This window comes from Heloderma suspectum, chromosome 14 (genome assembly GCF_057233095.1).
Source record: "Heloderma suspectum isolate Gila_16-S chromosome 14, 16-S_ref, whole genome shotgun sequence".
Classification (NCBI taxonomy): Eukaryota; Metazoa; Chordata; class Lepidosauria; order Squamata; family Helodermatidae; genus Heloderma; species Heloderma suspectum.
Window position 1 is genome coordinate 15,579,770 of NC_139471.1, and position 19,515 is coordinate 15,599,284.

Sequence of the window (19,515 nt, forward strand, 5' to 3'; positions counted from 1 at the left end):
CGCAGGGAGTAAGGAGCAGGGTACAGAGACCCATGACATCAGCCATTCAGAAGTGCAAGCCTAGGCCGGGGAAGAAACGGGGCATGAGAATCCAAGCTGTGCAACATCAGACAAAGTCCCGTAAGGATGTTGGCCTCAAATCTCCTCCCAATGTGAAGAGGAAGGGGAGGAGGGTAAAAGCTGGAGCTCACACAAAGCTCTCCAGTGTAGCCCTGCTGCGAGGTGAATGAGACAGATGTTTAGCACTAAGTCTTTTCATCATCCTCTAAATCGCAGCAAAGCCTCAGCTGATGAGGCCCAGAGTACAGTACTGAACTCCCACCTCGGCAACTTCTTTAGCATTTCTCCTTCCCGCAGTGCTAATTCTCAGACATTTTACCTGGAGCTGCGCAATATCAAAAGATATATTTAAAGACTGTGAATCATGCATTACAATTCATGGTGTGTGTGTGTGCGTGTGCACATCTGTGTGTTTGTAATTTGAGACTTTTTACCTCTAAGGGTGACATACAAAATATACAAAGAAATAATCCCATGTGACAAAGAGAATTGCAATGCACTAACAACACACACATGCACACCCATTTTAAGATACACTCACATATGTAAGTTTTAAATACACACACGCACACATACACTCATTGCATGTTACACACCTCCAGTATGGCCATCCCAGTCAAACTTGGAAGTGGCTTCTGTAAGGCTAGAATGCCCAGACTTCAGGTCTACTTTGCAGCCACTGTACTCAGTTGGGAAAGCCAAGAAACATCCAGTTGATTTTAGGTTGGCCATAGATCTGGAAGGCTTAGATTTGGATCCCTGCTTAAATGTATGACTTTTGCCAAGTTCCTATTTCCATGCCTTATTTCTCCATCAATAAGAAGAGAACAATGGCCTAAAGACAACTAGCCACCAGACTCAAGACCACAGTCCCTGTTTTATCCTTTATTGCATATATATCACATCCTTCCTCCAAGGAGCTCAGGGCATCAGACAAATTATTCCTCAAACTTCATCCTAACAGCAAGCCTGTGAGATGCCATCAGGCTCCTCAAAACCCTCAATTTCTTCACTTTAAAAAGGATTTATGCAAAGCAACATGCTTTACACTTCACCTGAAGCCATTGTTTTCCTCCATTCCAACAGTGCCTATTGACCACAGGAACCCCCCGCCCCTTTATTGATACCTGTGCCTGATAGAACGTTGTCCATTGTCCCTAATTCTGCTTTGGGGGAAGAGGGGCTTTTTTTGGGGGGGGCTTAAAAAAATACTAGCAGGGTCATTTGGGCACTAGACTTTAGAATTACACCTTTAACTGCCCTTCCTCCAAGATGTCCTATAAGATTCACCTCACCCTACCACCCTACCCCACCCCACCCTCTCTCTCTCTCTCTCTCTCTCTCTCTCTCACACACACACACACACACACACACACTTTATTCTCATAACTCTCTGTGAGGTAGACTAGGTTGACAGTGTGTGACTGGTTCTCTTTAAAACAGTCAGTATAATAAAAAGCATTGGAAACATAGGGACATCTCTACTCAAATCCCAAAACTGTGCCAAGATATATTCCTGCCTAAAAACCAGACTCCAGGATAAGCCATGCATGCATAATATATAATGATGGAGCACACAGCTGGTTAAAAGGAATGATTACACAGTCCAATGGGTCAACAATCGCTTGACCATTTATTAAAGCATCTATTAAACATTTGCTAACAACCTTTTTTCATATTAAAGTACCATATATGGGCAGCTTTCTATTAAAGTGGGATAACACAGAGATGGGTTATGATCAGATTCAGATGGATTTAGAGATGGTATTCTGTCATAGGGATAATGCATATTAGAGGTTGGTGGTGATTTCATTTTTTTATTGAAGGCAAGGGAAAATACATTGACATGAAGGCTTTTTCCTAGGGATGGACGGAACACTTACCCTCCGTTCCATTCTGTTTCCGCTGGCGGGGGGAGGCGCTCTGTCCCTCCCCCCGGAATCCTCGACTGGGGGGGGAGGCGATCCGGTCCTTCTCCCCAGAATCCTGCCTGGCTGGCTCCACTCCGCGGCGAAGCCACGGAGCCGCCGGCCGGCTCTGGCCGCCCGCAGCTGGACATCCGGCCGCTGGGCAGCCCTGCAGGGACACAAATGGTGGCTGTCGAAGCCGCTGCCATTTGCATCCCTGTATTTAGCCATGATAGGCTACATAAATATTTACGTAGCCTATCACAGCAGGGGGAAAAAATCCCAGCGTACGCAAATGGCAGTAGCTGCCGCCATTTGTGTACGCTGGGTTTTTTTCTCCCTGCTGTGATAGGCTACGTTAGTATTTACATAGCCTATCACGGCAGGGGGAAAAAACCCCAGCATACGCAAATGGCGGTAGCCGCCGCCATTTGTGTACGCTGGGTCCCCCCCCCCCGCCATGATAGGCTACGTAAATACTTACGTAGTCTATCACAACCTCCACAGGGATGCAAATGGCATCCCTGTGTTAGCCATGATAGGCTACGTAAGTATTTACGTAGCCTATCACAGCTATGAAGAGGAAGCGAATGGCAGCCGCAGGATGGCCGCCATTTGCAAAGCAGCACGGACGAGAGCAGGTAAGTGCTCCATTTCGTGTGCCTTTTGTGGCTTGGGGGCAGCGGGGACTTCATCCCGCGAGCCTTTCGTGGGTTGGGGGGCCAGGGGCTTTGTTCCGTGACAGATTTCAGGGGGCCGAAATCACTGGAACTCGGCCTCACCGAGATCCGTCACAGAATTCTCTGACATCCCTACTTTTTCCTACTCTTGTCCCACTGCAAAGGCTCAGCACAAGTTCCCCATGTCCTGCTTCCCCTTGGTTCTCTGGATTCTTCAGTCATACTGTTTTGAAGGACTGTACACCACGCCAAAGAAAACAGCATTTAGGATGGGTTTCCAACTAGAGCTGTGCACAAATGGCCTCTCAAAATTCTCAAGCCTATTTTCTGGGCAGAGAAATTGGGGAAACAATTTCACCAAATTTCTCCTAGGGGAGGAATGTTCTACAGAACTATTCCTTCCCAACTACAGCCACAGCTAGCCTTGGGGAAAATGCCAGAGTTGCTACAGCCTGAGGAACATTCTTTGATAAATGGCCAAAAGACAGACTCAGCCAAGGAAAAGGCAGTCCCGAGGCTGTCTCCTAGGCAGTGCTGATGGCTGAAAGGCAAGACAAACTTAATTCAAGCAGAGTTCTTGACTCCAGGCTAAGTTTCCCTATACATTTCATTTGATTTATACCTTGCGTTTCTACAAAACAAAAAACAAAAAAGCCACTCAAGGTAGCCATAGGCCCAGATTGACAAGTGAGGAACTCTAGTTGCCCCACCCCTTCATAAAAGCAGGTACAGAGGCAAAAGAGGTTTGTGGGCACAACACTGCAGTACTGGACACTCCTTCACCTGGACTACTCCTGAACCATAAACAAAGAACTCTGATCCGTGGACTCTTTTGGGGTGCCTGTGTTTCTATCCTGCTGTAATAAAGGAGTTTGCAGCTTCTTTAATGCTAGGGATGTCAGAGAATTTCTCCATGAATCTCGGGAAGGCCGAATGCTAGCGCATTCGGCCCCCCGAAATTGGTGGAGAAACGGTCTGCCCCCCCACACCCCCCGGGATGGGACTTACCTTGTTCGAATGTCCCTGGCAGCGGCTCCGGCGGCGATTCGGCGGCAGTTCGGCGGCAGCAGCTGTGGCGGCCGGTCTTCCGACCGGCTGCCACCGCCGCCATTTCCAAGTAAAACAAATAAACAAACAAACATGATAGGCTACGTAAAGATTTACGTAGCCTATCATGGCTAGATTTTTAAAAAACATCGTGATAGGCTACGTAAATGTTTACGTAGCCTATCACGGCTGACTTTGAAAAAAAAAAAAGCATGTACGCAAATGGCGGCGCCCATGGGTGCCGCCATTTGCATTCCTTATTTTGGCACGTGTAGTCTACGTAAACATTTACGTAGACTTTGGCGAAAATAAGGGGAATAGCATTGCCCTTATTTTCGCCGTAGTCTACGTAAATGTTTACGTAGACGATATGTGCCAAAATAAGGAACGCAAATGGCGGCACCCATGGGTGCCGCCATTTGCGTACGCGCTTTTTTTTTTTAGAGTCAGCCATGATAGGCTATGTAAACATTTATGTAGCCTATCACGGCTGACTGCAGGGACGCAAATGGCGGCGGCTACAGCTGCCGCCATTTGCGTCCCAGCAGGAGAGGGGGTTTCGCGGCTGGAGGGATGGGGAGCCTCCCCCTTGGCCAGAATTTTGGGGGGAGGGACGGGGCACCTCCCCCCCTGGCCAGAATGTCGGGGGGAGGGACGGAGCGCCTACCCCCCACTGCGAAGCAAGCTTCGGGATCAGGTAAGTGACTTTTGTCCATCCCTATTTAATGCGCATTTGGATGCTGGTGTTTTGAAGGAGCCGGGTCCGACACCACCACCCATCCAATTCCAACCTGTGATTTCATTCTCCATTGATCTGTGCCTCCTGCAATTCCACAATGGGTACACAAGCTGGGAAATCTACATGGCATGAGTTGCACAGCCAACAATGGTCCCTTCCCCCAAGTTTATCTGACTGGTCTACTATTCATGCTTAGTGCCCTAGTGCAAGAAAGGAACACAACTTAAGACTAAGGCCAGCAACCCAAGTATAAGAAGATAAGAGCAGCCCTGCTGCATCAGACAGTCCACGTAGAACAGCATCCTGTTTCCCACACTGGTCAATCCATTGCCTCTAGGAAGCCCATAGGCAGGGCAGGGAGGCAATAATTCCTCTCACTGTTTGCTCTCTAGTATTCCATGGTATACTGCCTCTAATCATGGGAGTTCCCTTTTATTATCATGGCTAATAACATTGTCTAGGCCACTTTTTAGCTACCTAAGCCATCAGCCATCATTACTTCCTGTCGTCTACCCGGAATATAGTGCCACTCAAATTCAGTGGGTGACCCCAACATTCCAGTGTTCTGGGAGAGGAAGGAAAACACACACATGCACCTTATACTCCCCTCCTCCCATATGTACCTGCCTGAACCCTAAGATCATCTTCAGGAGCCCTTCTCTAGGAGCCCCTGCCAAAAGAGGTAAAGTAGGTGACTACCAGGAAAATGACCTTTTCTTCTGTAGCACCCCGGCTGTGGAACTAACTCCCTATAACGTTTTGCCTGGTGCCTGCATTGTACTCTTTCGGGTGCCTGGTGAAGACCTTTTTTATTTTCCAAGGAATTTTAGCATTCCAGTTTTTTTTAAGCTCTGCTGTCCTAAATCTGCTATTGCTTTTTAACTATGCGCGCTGCTGGTAGGTTTTACTCTGGTTGGATTTTTATTGCGGAGCTTTAATCTATTACATTTTCTATTGCATTTTCTGTTGTATTTTTGTGGTTTTAATTTTGTGAACCACCCAGAGAGCTTCAGCTATTGGGTGGTATAAAAATGAAATAAATAAATTACATGATGTATAACTTTATCAGCTAAAAGCCCTACACACTTTAGACATTCCTTGTGCGGAGAAGTCAATGTCCCTCATCCTTTTGGTTACATTTTTCTTCACCTCCATCAAAGGCTGCACATGTCTGCAGTCATTTCCAATAATGTTTGATCTCCACACACGACTGTGGTTTCTTTCTGCTCATGTCTTTCTTCCCAAGCAGACCAATCATCACACATTCATGAAGTCACCGTTTTGCCATCCCACTTGAAGTTGTACTGGAAACAACTAATCTGAGACTGGTTTTGTTCTACAGTATTTGAGCTGCTGCTGATAGCCCAACTTTAGCTTACAAACCAGAAGACATCCCAGGGGCTTCTCATTCTAGCATCTCACATGTTTGGCAATGCCACAGCATGGTGGGTCCCTTCACGCCTTGATATATATTCTAATATAAGGCATTTCAACTTAAGCCAATAGCAACTTTCACATTAAACTCAGCAGAAGACTTGTCTGGAGTACAATTGATTACTGTTCAGTAATTCATGAAGAAGGAAAATTAGGGCAATCCCAGGTTGGGATTTATTTTGTGCCTTCACTTTTATTTCACTTTTTTCTCCTTTCCATGTTATTTCACAATTCTCGACAAAGTAACAGCTTCTGTCTAGGTCACACACTCCCTATAAGGTCTGCTCTCTTGTACACACAGAGCTGGAAGCCTGAAATTTTCATGCCCTAACATAAGGATACTTTCTTTTTTTTTGCACTGTTAGTAGATAAGTCCCATGGCAAAGCAGCATAGATCTCACATTAGTGACTCAATTTGCTAAATCTTAAAAAGGGTTTTCTCCCATTTCTTTCTCCCATTTTAAGATTGATTTACTAGCTTATCTAGAATGAACTGTACCTAAAAGCAGATAAAAGTTTATTTTGCAAGTGGCAAGAATAGTTTATGGAACATATTGAGGAAAAGAATTCCCCAAGAACATTGTGTGTGAAACTGTGGTATTCAGCAATCATTAATAAAACATCATTTTGTACAGACTAGTCAAGGGAAAGTTAAGGAAAGTAAGTTTGAAGAAGAATGGGACTCATTTAGAACACTTTGGAATGATAGACAGCTATAGTGTGTTATTTCTTTTCTTTGTCCTGAGCAGCTTATAATGGCATTTTGATAATTCAAGATTTAATTTTGGGGGTAGTCTCTAGCTACAGGCTGTAAAGAATTCCATATAAGCATACATATATTCACATTTTATTTTCACACACACACACACACACACACACACACACTTTTTTCTATAACAGATGTGGTATGCAATCATTATCTATTTATTTATTTATTTATTTATTTATTTACTGCATTTATATCCCACCTTTTTTCCTCTTGCAAGGAACCCAAGGTGGCTTACATTATCCTCCTCCTCTCCATTTTATCCTACAACAACAACCCTGTGAGGTAGGTTGGGCTGAGAGTCTGTGACTGGCCCAAAGTCACCCAGTGAGCTTCCATGGCTGAGTGAGGACTAGAACCCGGATCTCCCAGCTCCCTGCCCAACACTCTAGCCACTATAATATAATCGCATGATGTTAATTAAAAAGTGTGCTAAAATGTCCCTGACCAGAACATATCTGAAGCATGTACCGGTGAAGTTCAAGTATGGGATAAAAGATCCAGCTGAACTTTTACTAGGGCCTTGTCTACATGGCACCGCTTTCACCCTTCACTCCATTGCAACTGCACAGCATTTCAGCTTCGCATTAGCTTCTGCTGGGATACACTCACGATTTATTGCGGGCCTTCCTAACAAACTCTGCTGTGCCACTTTTTTTTGCCATTATACTCTAATGCGCAGCTATGCTGTCCCGTGAGCATGGAGGTGAGACACTTCAGTGGCTGTTTTGTATTTTAGGGGTTCTGTTGTGTCTTTCTGTCTCTCGTTATGTGAAAAGTGGGTGTTTTGTGCCCCTTCATTTCCACACCATCTGTTTGTCAGTTCCCCAGCTTGAGACTCTTGTGATGGTTCTCACTCAGAAGCGTGAGCAGTACATTCCTACCAATCGCTTCAAAATGGTGGCCAGAGCAAAGTTGGTCCTCCCCCAGTATCCCCCTGGCCCTTGGGAACTGAGTCCAAAAGCAACGATTGCAAAGATATGAAGCTGCAAAAAATGTGCAAAAGTGTGATTAAATAAATGAAAATGCTTCTCTGTGTCTCTGTAATTGCGCAGCTGCGAAGGGATGGGCGGAGTAAAGGGGCATCACAGAGTGAAGCAAGCACTGCGCATGCCTATAACAAGACCACTGCAAAATGCAAAGTCAGTTTGGGGAAGGGACAAATGGCTCGCAACTGTGGGGAAAGCCGCAGCAAATGAAAAACATCGCAGCAAAATGCCTCCTTGGAAATCCGCATTTTCCGGAAGAAAACCACGGATGGCTGCGAAGTGGCGACTGCGTTGTCTGTTCCGATGGACCTCGACTCGCGGCTGCCCCAGAGTAAAAGGCTCATGTAGATGGGGCTATGGGACTGCTTCTGTGCTGGAGACAATTCTACATTTGGGGCAGAATGGTTTGGTTAGCTGCAGAAGTTCAGGGCTTGACTGTCTCTTGTCTCTCCCATTCCTTTATTTTCTAGGGGTTATAAGGTAGCTTGTCAGCATTCAGCATAATTAGGGAGGCGAAAGTAGGACTAATCTCTTCTGCAGGGAAACATTATATATGAACAGCACTAAAGCTTCTACTGCATAAATTAGTAACAGGTACAGTTAGCCCTGCTTTACAAGGTATATGTGAAAAGATACAGACACATAAGGGTAAGCCCCTCTTTTAAGATGATATGAATTGGAAACCAAGCATAACAAGACCTGAATTTAGATTACCAGCTGGGAAATGCGGGTGGCCTTATGCCTTGTTGTCCATGCCTATTGTAACGTATTGTCAATTTTATGGTGTACACGGCGTGTTACCATTCTTTTCTCCATCATCTCACCCTTGATCCAGTGACTTATAGACAAGCAATCTCTGCTGTAACCTTCTGTTACCCCCTCAGTAAAAGGATTTTGCAAGTCAACCCGTCTCAAGAGGGAGAAGCTTCTCTGAAATGTCTCTGTCCCACATGCTCCTGGTTTCATCTCTTTACACTGTGCAGAAAGAGTTGCAGGAGATCCTCTGGAGATGATGTCAGCACTGTGAATTCCGAGCCCAGTTCAAAGTGCTGTTTTTGACCTTTAAAGCCATAAATGGTTTGGGACCAAGTTACTTGAAGCACCGCCTTCATCGTACCAGTCTGCCCACACTTTAAGATCAGAAAGAGAGGCCCTTCTAATTATTTGCCTGCCTGTGAAAGCAGTCAGGTGGGTGACCACACATGAGAGGGCCTTCTCTGCAGTGGCCCCACACCATTGGAACAAGCTGCCATCAGAGGTCCGCCATGCAGACTTTTAAGAAGGTCTTGAAAACATATTATTTTACCTTGGCCTTCTCTGGATATGGCTGCTATTGTTGCTGTTACTCCTGTTAACATTGCTGATTTTATTGTTGTTTTTATTGTTTTTATCACTGTTAATATTTTAACAGTTTTTATGTATTGTACTGCTGTGAGCCACCTTGGGAGGGCTTCTGCCCTGAGAGGCGGCCAAGAAATATTTTAAATAAATAAAATAAATAAACAACCAAGGCCAATTAATATATTTTGCCTTTCGAGCCTTGTCAGTTCTGTGGCTGCAGCCTGCAGTTAGCCTGACGCCAGTGTCAAGTGTTGTCCTCTCACAGCGTTGTTTATCTCAACATTATGAGGCCAGGTGAAAGACATACACACCTTCCAACCTTCTCCCCCACCCCACTCCAGCCTTGAGACTGGTTTGAGCAACCAAGTGGCTCAGTGAAACGTCATGAAACAAAAGCATCATGAAACAAAATCGACCCAATTTTTCTTGCACACAGAAAGCTAGCATGTCAGGGGGAAAGGATTCTAACCTAGCCTTCTCCCTGACCTGCTGGTGTTTTTGCACACAGGGACCTTTGTTTTGTAGGCGGGGACATTCAGTTATGCCACTTTGCTGCTGTATACAATACCAAGCATTTCAGTGGCACCAAATAAGCATACTGTAGTAACAACAGCGCCGTGATCTCTCTCCCACACTGGAGGCATTCGACATGAAGCTGGACAGCCATCTGTCAGGGATGCTTTGACTTGGATTCCTGCATTGAGCAGGGGGTTGGACTCGATGGCCTTGTAGGCCCCTTCTAGCCCTACTATTCTATGATTCTAAGCTGGACAGCCATCTGTCAGGGATGCTTTGACCTGGATTCCTGTATTGAGCAGGGGTTGGACTCGATGGTCTTGTAGGCCCCTTCTAGCCCTACTGTTCTATGATTCTATGAGCCTGGACAGCCATCTGTCAGGGATGCTTTGACCTGGATTCCTGCACTGAACAAGGGTTGGACTCGATGGTCTTGTAGGCCCCTTCCAGCCCTACTGTTCTACGATTCTATGAAGCTGGACAGCCATCTGACAGGGATGCTTTGACTAGGGATGTACGAAAGTCACTTACCTTTTCAAAGGGTGACATTCGTGTGTGGGGGGGGAGGCGCTCCGTCCCTCCCCCCGAAATTCTGGCCGGGGGGGGAGGCACTCCGTCCCTCCACCCTGAATCCTGGCCAGCTGGATCCGCTCCGCAAGGATTCTGTGGAGCCGCTGGCCAGCTCCACCAGCGGCTGGACATCCGGCCGCTGGCTTAGCAGGGACGCAAATGGCGGCGGCCGTAGCCATCGCCATTTGCGTCCCTGCAGTCAGCCGTGATAGGCTACGTAAATGTTTACATAGCCTATCACGGCTGATTTAAAAAAACAACAACGCACATACGCAAATGGCGGCACCCATGGGCACCGCCATTTGCGTTCCTTATTTTGGTACGTCTTAGTCTACGTAAACATTTACGTAGACTACGATGGCGAAAATAAGGGGAACGCAAATAGCGTAGCGTCTACGCTATTTGCGTTCCCCTTATTTTCGCTGTCTTAGTCTACGTAAATGTTTATGTAGACTAAGGTGTGCCAAAATAAGGAACACAAATGGCAGCGCCCATGGGCGCCGCCATTTGCGTACGCGCTTTTTTTTTTTTTCCTTTTAAATAAGCCACGATAGGCTACGTAAACATTTACGTAGCCTATCATGGTGTTTTTTAAAAATCTAGCCATGATAGGCTACGTAAATCTTTACATAGCCTATCATGTTTTTTTGTTTATTTGTTTGTTTTTAACTGGAAATGGCGGCGGCGGCAGCCGGTCGGAAGACTGGCTGCCGCAGCTGCCGCCGCCGTACCACTGCCGGAGCCGCCGCCGCCAGGAAGATCCGCCCAAGGTAAGTCCTGTCCCGGGGGGGGGGCAGGGGGGCAGCAGACCGTTCCGCCACCGATTTTGGGGGGCCGAAAGCATTGGCATTCGGCCTCCCTGAGATCCGTGGTGGAATTCTCTGACATCCCTAGCTTTGACCTGGATTCCTGCATTGAGCAGGGGGTTGGACCCGATGGTCTTATAGGCCCCTTCTAACCCTACTATTCTGTGATGTCCACAACCTCCAGCGTAGAAGGGCCAGCAAAATTCTCTGGTTTCACTGGGAAGTCTTTTCCTGATCTAGAATCTCGGACAAAGCTGATCTCTTTGGCTTGCTGGGGAGGCCAAGACACCCTCACTTCCCTGGCATGGGGCATTCATCTTTGGTGATGACAGCACTGCTGTGACGTGAAGCGACGTCCGGCCAGGCGATGATCAATTTGCTCCATCACATTAATCCCACCATTCATCACCGACGCCTGCTGTCAGGAGTGCCGGGACGCCTTTATCGGCGGCAGTTGATGCTATTATTGACAGAGCAATACACTTTGAAGGGAGCTCCCTCTACGGTTCAATGCTACCATTGATTAAAGGGTCTGATAAAGGACTTGCTCAGAGCTAAGCCATTTTCTCTCAGTGGCAGCAGCAACAAGAAAAAAAAAAGCTTGTGCAGGAAGCTACTCTTCCAAACACGTATATGGGATGCCCTAACAATGCCATGGCAAAGCTCTAAAGCATCCCATGTGTGCCCTCCTCCTGCAGGTGGTGAATGGAGAGAAGGACGCTTCTATGGCAGTACCCCATAGTGTGGCAGTCCCTACTGAAGGAAACATGCCTACTCCTCCACTGTGATATTTTAGGTGCCCAGCAAAAACTGCCCTGTTCATCCAGGCCTTTGATGAGTAATTTAAATTAATGGCTGTTCTCTTTCTCGTTTCCTTTGAGATTGTTCTGAATTGCTGTCTTAAGCTTACAAGGTCTTTTGCTGCTCCTTTTAGTTGTACAAGTATATAACGGCAATTTGTTGTTGTTCTAATGGCTGTTTTTATATGATCTCTTTTGACTGGCAGCAGCTCTCTGGGGACTCAGCAGGGAAGGGACTTTCCCATCGAATGATACCTGATCCTTTAAATTAGAGATGCCTAGAACTGAACTCGGGACCTTCTGTGGGTGAAGCATTTGCTCTACTGCTACAGTCATTCCCTAAAAGGCCTCATAGAGGGAGGAAGGTCATACACAATTATTTAAAAAGCAACAAATTTCATTCATTCATTCATTCATTCATTCATTCAAAACATGTGTATCCCGTATCATTAACATCTCAAGGCGGCATACAGATAAAATCAATTTAAACAGTATAAAACAATAAATAATTTAAACAGCTAAAACCTATTAAACCATTGAACTAATACCAATTAAAATCTCAAACAATAAAGCAGTTAAAACAGTGTGCTACTTTCGAGAATGCATTTAGCCCTCAAAGTCTTTGGTAAAAAGCCGTTTTTACTTGATGCCTAAATGAGATCAGCGTCTGCGCCAATTGGGCCTTCAAGGGGAGGGCATTCCACAACCGGGCTGCCAGAGCAGGGCCGGCCCTCTCCCACATCCCACCATAGTGTATGTCTTGCACTGGTGGGACGCAGAGGAGGGCCCCTCCAACAGATCTCAGTCCTCGGGCAGGCATATTTAGGGAGAGACGCTCCCTCAAATATCGAGGTCCCAAGCCATTTAGGGACCTCAACAAATGTGCAAAGTGTTTCACAACCATCATCTTGCACTCACAATTTTGTATTTTGCACTCACAATTTTCGTTGAGGTAGGTCATGATTGTTCCCATTTTAAGGATGGAAAACTGAGCCTGGGAGACATTGATTTGTCCCCAGGCATCCGCAGCATGTCCCTGGCCAAGTTTAAGTGTAAATCAAGTCCCCCAGATCCAAGTTTCCCAAGATGCACTGACACAGCCAACTGTAGGAGATTTTTCAAGGGAATCACAGCCAAATTATCCACTGTCAGTTACCTGGCACATGTTCTTCCAAGGTGCTATAAAGAAGGCAGTAGAAGGGGAGGATTGGACAACTCTCATTTGGATGATGCCAAAGACCACACTGAGCCAGAAGGAAGTTCGCTCAGGAATAAAATCAAGACGAATCGACAGCAAGCTCGAGAGAAAACGCATTCTTCTGCTGAAACGCCCGACGCTCCCATCAGGGCACCTCAGAAGCGTGTGAGGCAAATATGAGGCCTTTAGATCTTTCTGCAGTTCCCATAACGATAGAGCCATAAGTCATGTCACCGCAACAGCTGACGCTCTGCTCATGTGATTTATGTCTGCTGATGCTAAGGAATCATAAACTTTTTCCTTTGGAACTGGTGGCAAAGCAAGGGGCTTGCAACTTCCCAGTGCAGCGGGAATGGCAAAGTAAGAATAACTGACAAGTAGAAAATGCAGCGAGCTTGGAAGCGGCAAAGGCAACTGGTTTCCCACTCTGTCATTCTAGTAGTAGCGGAACCAGCCCTTTCTCTTCCTGCAAGTTTCCACTGCTGAACTGCTGCAGCCCAGCCAAGCAGACCCAGGAGTTCTGATTTCTAAGAGACATGGGGAAGGATTTGCTGAAGGAGACTGAAAAGGAGGACAAGTGGCTTGATCATGAAAACAGTGCCAGGATGGTAGGTGCCCATGCAGAGCCTCAAGAGGCTTTGCGCATTAATTTGTTCCAAATGCAGCGCTGTGTTTTGTTTTCCAAATGTCAGCTGGGGGGAGGGGTGCACAGTTACAAGAAGGGGGACGCTTGGCTCAACAAGACTACAAGCGAGAACGACCTTGGAATTGTTGTCCATCACAAGCTGAATATGAGCCAACCATGTGATGTGGCTGCAAAAAAGGCAAATGCTCTTTTGGGCTGCATTAATAGAAGCATAGCTTCCACATCCCTGGAAGTACTGGTGCCCCTCTATTCAGCACTGGTTAGGCCTCATCTGGAGTACTGTGTCCAGTTCTGGGCACTGCACTTTAAGAGGGATGCAGACAAACTGGAGAGGGTTCAGAGGAGGGCAACAAAGATGATCAGGGGACTGGAAACAAAGCCCTATGAGGAGAGACTGAAAGAACTGGGCATGTTTAGCCTTGGGAAGAGAAGACTGAGGGGAGATAGGACAGCGCTCTTCAAGTACTTGAAAGGTTATCCCAGAGAGGAAGGCCAGGCTCTCTTCTCAATCATCCCAGAGCGCAGGACACGGAATAATGCAGGACACGCTCAAGTTACAGGAAGCCAGATTCCGGATGAACATCAGGAAAAACTTCCTGACTGTTATTAGAGCAATATGACAATGGAACCAATTCCCTAGGGTGGTGGTGGGCTCTCCCACACTGGAGGTATTCGAGATGAGGCTGGATAGCCATCTCTCAGGGATACTTTGACTTGGACTCCTGCATTAAGCAGGGGGTTGGAGTCAATGTTCTTGTAGGTCCCTTCCAACCCCACTATTCTATGATTCTATGACTTACAATGTGATTTCTAGAGCTGGGGCCCAAATCCGTAAAAAGGAATTTTCCAATAAACTTTCTGAATTTTTTTAAAAAATAATGGTTTGGTAGTGTTCATGTTATATAGTCGTACATCCTCCAACACACACAGCCTGTCCCACCCCCACCACCCCCTTTGTTAATTGTCAATGTTGGAGCAATCTACCAGATTTTACAAGCCTTCTGCTTCCCTCAGGCTCACTTCTCAGGGACCACCGCATGTATCATCTAGCCCGCAACTCCCCCCTCCCCGCCCCTCCCCGGCCCCAATTCTGAACAGGCTGGGCCACTGGGACTGAAAGAAACCATTAAAAACAAAACAAAACAAACAAACCATGGCCCTTGGATCTTTCCCAGTATGAACCACTTTCCCTCCTGTATTTCAGGCACCAAGTCCCACCACCTCTGTTCAATGGTCATTTGCCTCTCTTGCCCGCAATTATCTGTGTCCCTGCAATGAGTTTTCACTGATTAGTTATAATTAACTAGTCCTTTTCCTGCAGTCCCAAGAATCCCACACCCCATCAAACACACAAAAGAATTGCTTTGCAAATGCCTCCAGCTCTAGAAAACACAGAATCCTTGTCTGAAGTGGAGCTAAAAACACTTCACATTGCCACCCCCACCACACATCTACACTGTGCTCAAGACATCTTCATTAAGACACAAGGGCTGTGTGGAGACCTTAACCCCAAGAGCTATAAGTAACTTCTTAAGGCATCTCACAAAGCAGGTGCTTGGCAATTTTCCTCCATTAAACTCCTGGAGAAGAGCGACCCCCAGGCAAAGCTGCCAGGCTAATAAGAGGCTTGGAGGAACACGGTAAGCTCACAACTAAGGACTTTGCAAAAGAAATGTCAGAGCAAATGGCCGCTACAGCTAATGCAACGTGTCACAACACGGCTGAGGGGAGCGTTCAGTTCAGTGACAGGAATAAACATGTCTTGAAAATAAAGCTGAGATGCTAGACTATGGAAATCACTGCCAAGCTCCAAGGTTTAATATTCTGACTGTATGTTTGAGAAAAGGACATAAGAACATAAGAAGAGCCCCACTGGATCAGACCAAGGGTCCATCTAGTCCAGCATTCTGTTCACACAATGGTCAACCACCTGTCAACTGGGGGAACCCACAAGCGAGACATGAGTGCAACAGCACCCTACCACCCATGTTCCCCAGCTCACTGCCTCTGGTACTGGAGGTGGCACATGGCCATCAAGACTAGTAGCCATGGATAGCCTTCTCCTCCAGGAATTTGTCCAACCCCCATTTAAAGCCATCCAAATTGGTGGCCATCACAACATCCTGTGGTAGCGAATTCCACAGTTTAACTATGCGCTGTGTGGTCTGATCCATAAGAGAAGCTCTGATGGGTCAGACCAAAGAACTACCTAGTCCAGCATCCACTTTCTCACAGCGGCCAACCAGATGCCTCTCGAAAGTCCACGAGTAGGACGTGAAGGTGATAGTTCATTCCCAGTTCCCCAGCCACTGATATTCATGAGCATGCTGCGTCTGCAGGTGGAGGTTCATCAGCCATCAGGGCCAATAACTATTCATAGATCTCTCCTCCTCCTCTGTGAATGTGTCTAACTCCCTTTCAAAGCCATCAGCACATATTGTGGCAGTGAATTCCATAAATGAGTTCTCCACTGTGTGTGATGATATCCTGTTTTCTGTCTGTTCTGAGTCTACTGGCAATCAATTTCTTCGGATGACCCCAAATTCGAACATTATGAGTGAGGCAAAAAGAAAGCAAAACAAAGACACCTCTCTCACAATTTTCTGAGCCTCTATCTTTTGACAGCCTTGCTATTTTTAGAAACACTAAGACTAAAAATACCCAAATGCATTTGCTTGTCCTCACAGGGGGACAGTTAATATACTTCAGTTTCTGCAACCTTTGTTCAAGGATGGAATAGCTAAGAACTAATGTCTGAGTTTGCTTTTTTCCCCTTCTCCATCCCAATCTCATTTCCTTTTGTATTGTGTCCTTTAGAGTGTAAGCCCTGAGAGCAGGGACTGTTTCATTTCTGATTTTTGTAAGTCGCTCCAGGAATCTTTTTTGCCTGAAGAGTGAGGGTAAAATGCTCTAAATAAATCACCATTGAATAAGGAATAATGATCAAAAGAATACAGTGAAGGAAGGTTGAGGGGGGATGGAGGGAGAAAGAAACCTTTGCCTGTTTTCTTTCCTGTAACATGATGCAAATATTGCGATCATAGAATCATAGAATAGTAGGGTTGGAAGGGGCCTACAAGGCACTGGCATTCGGCCCCCTGAAACCCATGGCGGAACGGCCTCCCCCCCGCCCCCCCCGCAGAATCCCCCCTGTGGCGAAGCTTGCCTGGGGCGGATGTTCCGGCAGCGGCGGCTCCCATGGCGGCTCTGGTGGCGGCAGCGGCAGCGGCGGCAGCGGCAGCTGGTCTCTCAGCCAGCTGCTGTGGACTCAAATGGCGGCTGCCGTAGCAGCCGCCATTTGCGTCTGGCCAGGCTGCCATGATAGGCTACGTAAGTATTTACATAGCCTATCACGGCAAAGGCAGCCACGCAAATGGTGGCCACCACGCCATTTGCATAGCTGCCTTTGCTGTGATAGGCTACGTAAATACTTACGTAGCCTGTCACGGCAAGCTAAAAACCCCCACAAAACAGCGTACGCAAATGGCGGCGGCTCCGGTGGCCGCCATTTGCGTTCCCTTTTTTTGCCGTTTTAGCCTACGTAAATATTTACGTAAGCTATTATGGCGAAAAAAAGGGGAATGCAAATAGCGTAGGGGGCGCTATTTGCGTTCCCCTTTTTTTCACCATAATAGCTTACATAAATATTTACGTAGGCTAAAACGGCGAAAAAAAAAGGAACGCAAATGGTGGATGCTGTAGCCGCCATTTGCGTATACTGTTGTTTTTTTCCTGGAAGGCTGCTCAGTGGCCAGATGTCCAGCTGCGGGTGGCCCCAGCTGGCAGTTCCACGGAATCTCCACGGAGCAGAGCCACCTGGATCAGGATTTCGGGGGGAGGTGCGGTGCGCCTCCCCTCCACTGTGAATCACCCCGTCGACAAGGTAAGTGACTTTTGTACATCCCTAGTACAAGGCCATCGAGTCCAACCCCCTGCACAATGCAGGAATCCAAGTCAGAGCATCCCTGACAGACGGCTGTACAGCCTCATCTTGAACGCCTCCAGTGTGGGAGAGCCCACCACCTCCCTAGGGAATGGGTTCCATTGTCGTATTGCTCTAACAGTCAGGAAGTTTTTCCTGATGTTCAGCCAGAATCGGGCTTCCTGTCACTTGAGCCCATTATTCCGTGTCCTGCACTCTGGGATGATCGAGAAGAGAGCCTGGCCGTCCTCTTTGTGACAACCTTTCAAGTTCTTGAAGAGTGCTATCCTGTCTCCCCTCAGTCTTCCCTTCTCAAGGCTAAACATGCCCAGTTCTTTCAGTCTCTCCCCATAGGGCTTTGTTTCCAGTCCCCTGATCATCTTCATTGCCCTCCTCTGAACCCTCTCCGGTTTGTCTGCATCCTTCTTAAAGTGTGGTGCCCAGAACTGGACACAGTACTCCAGATGAGGCCTAACCAGTGCTGAGTAGAGGGGAACTAGTACTTCCCAGGATTTGGAAGCTATGCTTCTATTAATGCAGCCCAAAAGAGCATTTGCCTTTTTTGCAGCCACATCAGCTTGTTGGCTCATATTCAGCTTGTGATCAACAACAATTCCAAGATTCTTCTCGCTTGTAGTGTTGTTGAGCCACATATCCCCCATCTTGCAACTGTGCATTTGGTTTCTTTTTCCTAGGTGCAGAACTTGGCATGTATCCCCATTAAATGTAATTCTGTTGTTTTCTGCCCAGCGCTCCAGTCTATCAATATCACTTTGAATTTTGTTTCTGTCTTCCAAAGTATTAGCCCTCCTGCCCAGTTTTGTGTCATCTGCAAATTTGATCAGCGACCCACTTCTGAATTTCAGACTGACAACTCCATAGCAGCTTAACGTTAGTCCCATAGCTGTGATGAAAAAGATTACCTCTATGTATAAAGGTATGGAGAAAGTATTGCATGTTGTACCAATTTCACCTATCATGAGCCACCAAATACCCTGCTCTGACAGGCCATTCACCATATGAGAAGCGCTTCAATTCTACTGCACAAGTAATAGATTGCTCTTTGGTTTCCAATGTATTTGTGGAGGCTTCCATAATTCAACATCAAATATTCATTACCACGTTTATTAAATTTTGAATAATTTAGCATCTGCTGCATGTCACAGAGGTGCTCAGTTGAGTGCTCTCCCTTTATTGCATATGGGTCACCAGTTCTTCATATCCAGAATTCTAAAGTTGGGATTCTCTTGACAGAGTGCTGCTTCCCCAGCAGATCACAGACCTTTCCAAGTACCCTAATATTCTTGAGGCTGAAGCCTTCCCAATGGATAGGAAAAATCACCCATCTATGGGTATTAGAGTTATGTATTTATCAGTAGTGTTGAATGTAAACAGTGAGTAGTCTGTTACTCCTGTTCTTTGAAAGTGAGAAACGGGGGGGGGGGCATTTATGATCCCCTCACTGATGGCAATTTGATAGCCTTCTCCATCATTAACCCTACCTGGCTTTGCAATCAGTGGTAAAGCAACAGCCTGGAAACTAACAATGGACCGTAGATTTATAGTTTCAAAAATATCCCATTTGTGAACACTCCTACTTTAAATTCAAGACGATTTGTTACGGGTGCCTGCAGACGTATGAAAACTAGGGATGGACGAAAGTCCCTTACCTGATCCCGACGCTTGCTTTGCAGTGGGGGGGAGGCGCTCCGTCCCTCCCCCCGAAATTCTGGCTGGGGGGAAGGCGCCCCGTCCCTCCCTGCTGAAATTCTGGCTGGGGGGGGAGGCGCCCCGTCCCTCCCCACCAAAATTCTGGCCAGGGGGGAGGCGCCCTGTCCCTCCGGCCGTGAATCTCGTCTCCTGCTGGGATGCAAATGGCGGCAGCTGTAGCCGCCGCCGTTTGCGTCCCTGCAGTCAGCCGTGATAGGCTACATAAATCTTTACGTAGGCTATCACGGCTGACTTAAAAAAAAAAAAAACAGGTACACAAATGGCGGCGCCCATGGGCGCCGCCATTTGCGTTCCTTATTTTGGCACGTCTTAGTCTACGTAAACATTTACGTAGACTAAGACAGCAAAAATAAGGGGAACGCA

At 46.8% G+C, this 19,515-nt stretch overlaps 1 protein-coding gene across 1 annotated transcript in view; it reads right to left on the reverse strand.

Moving 5' to 3' along the window:
* Positions 1 to 19,515, reverse strand: part of ASTN2 (astrotactin 2) — a 668,315-nt gene that overhangs the window by 342,179 nt on the left and 306,621 nt on the right. The window lies entirely within an intron of this gene.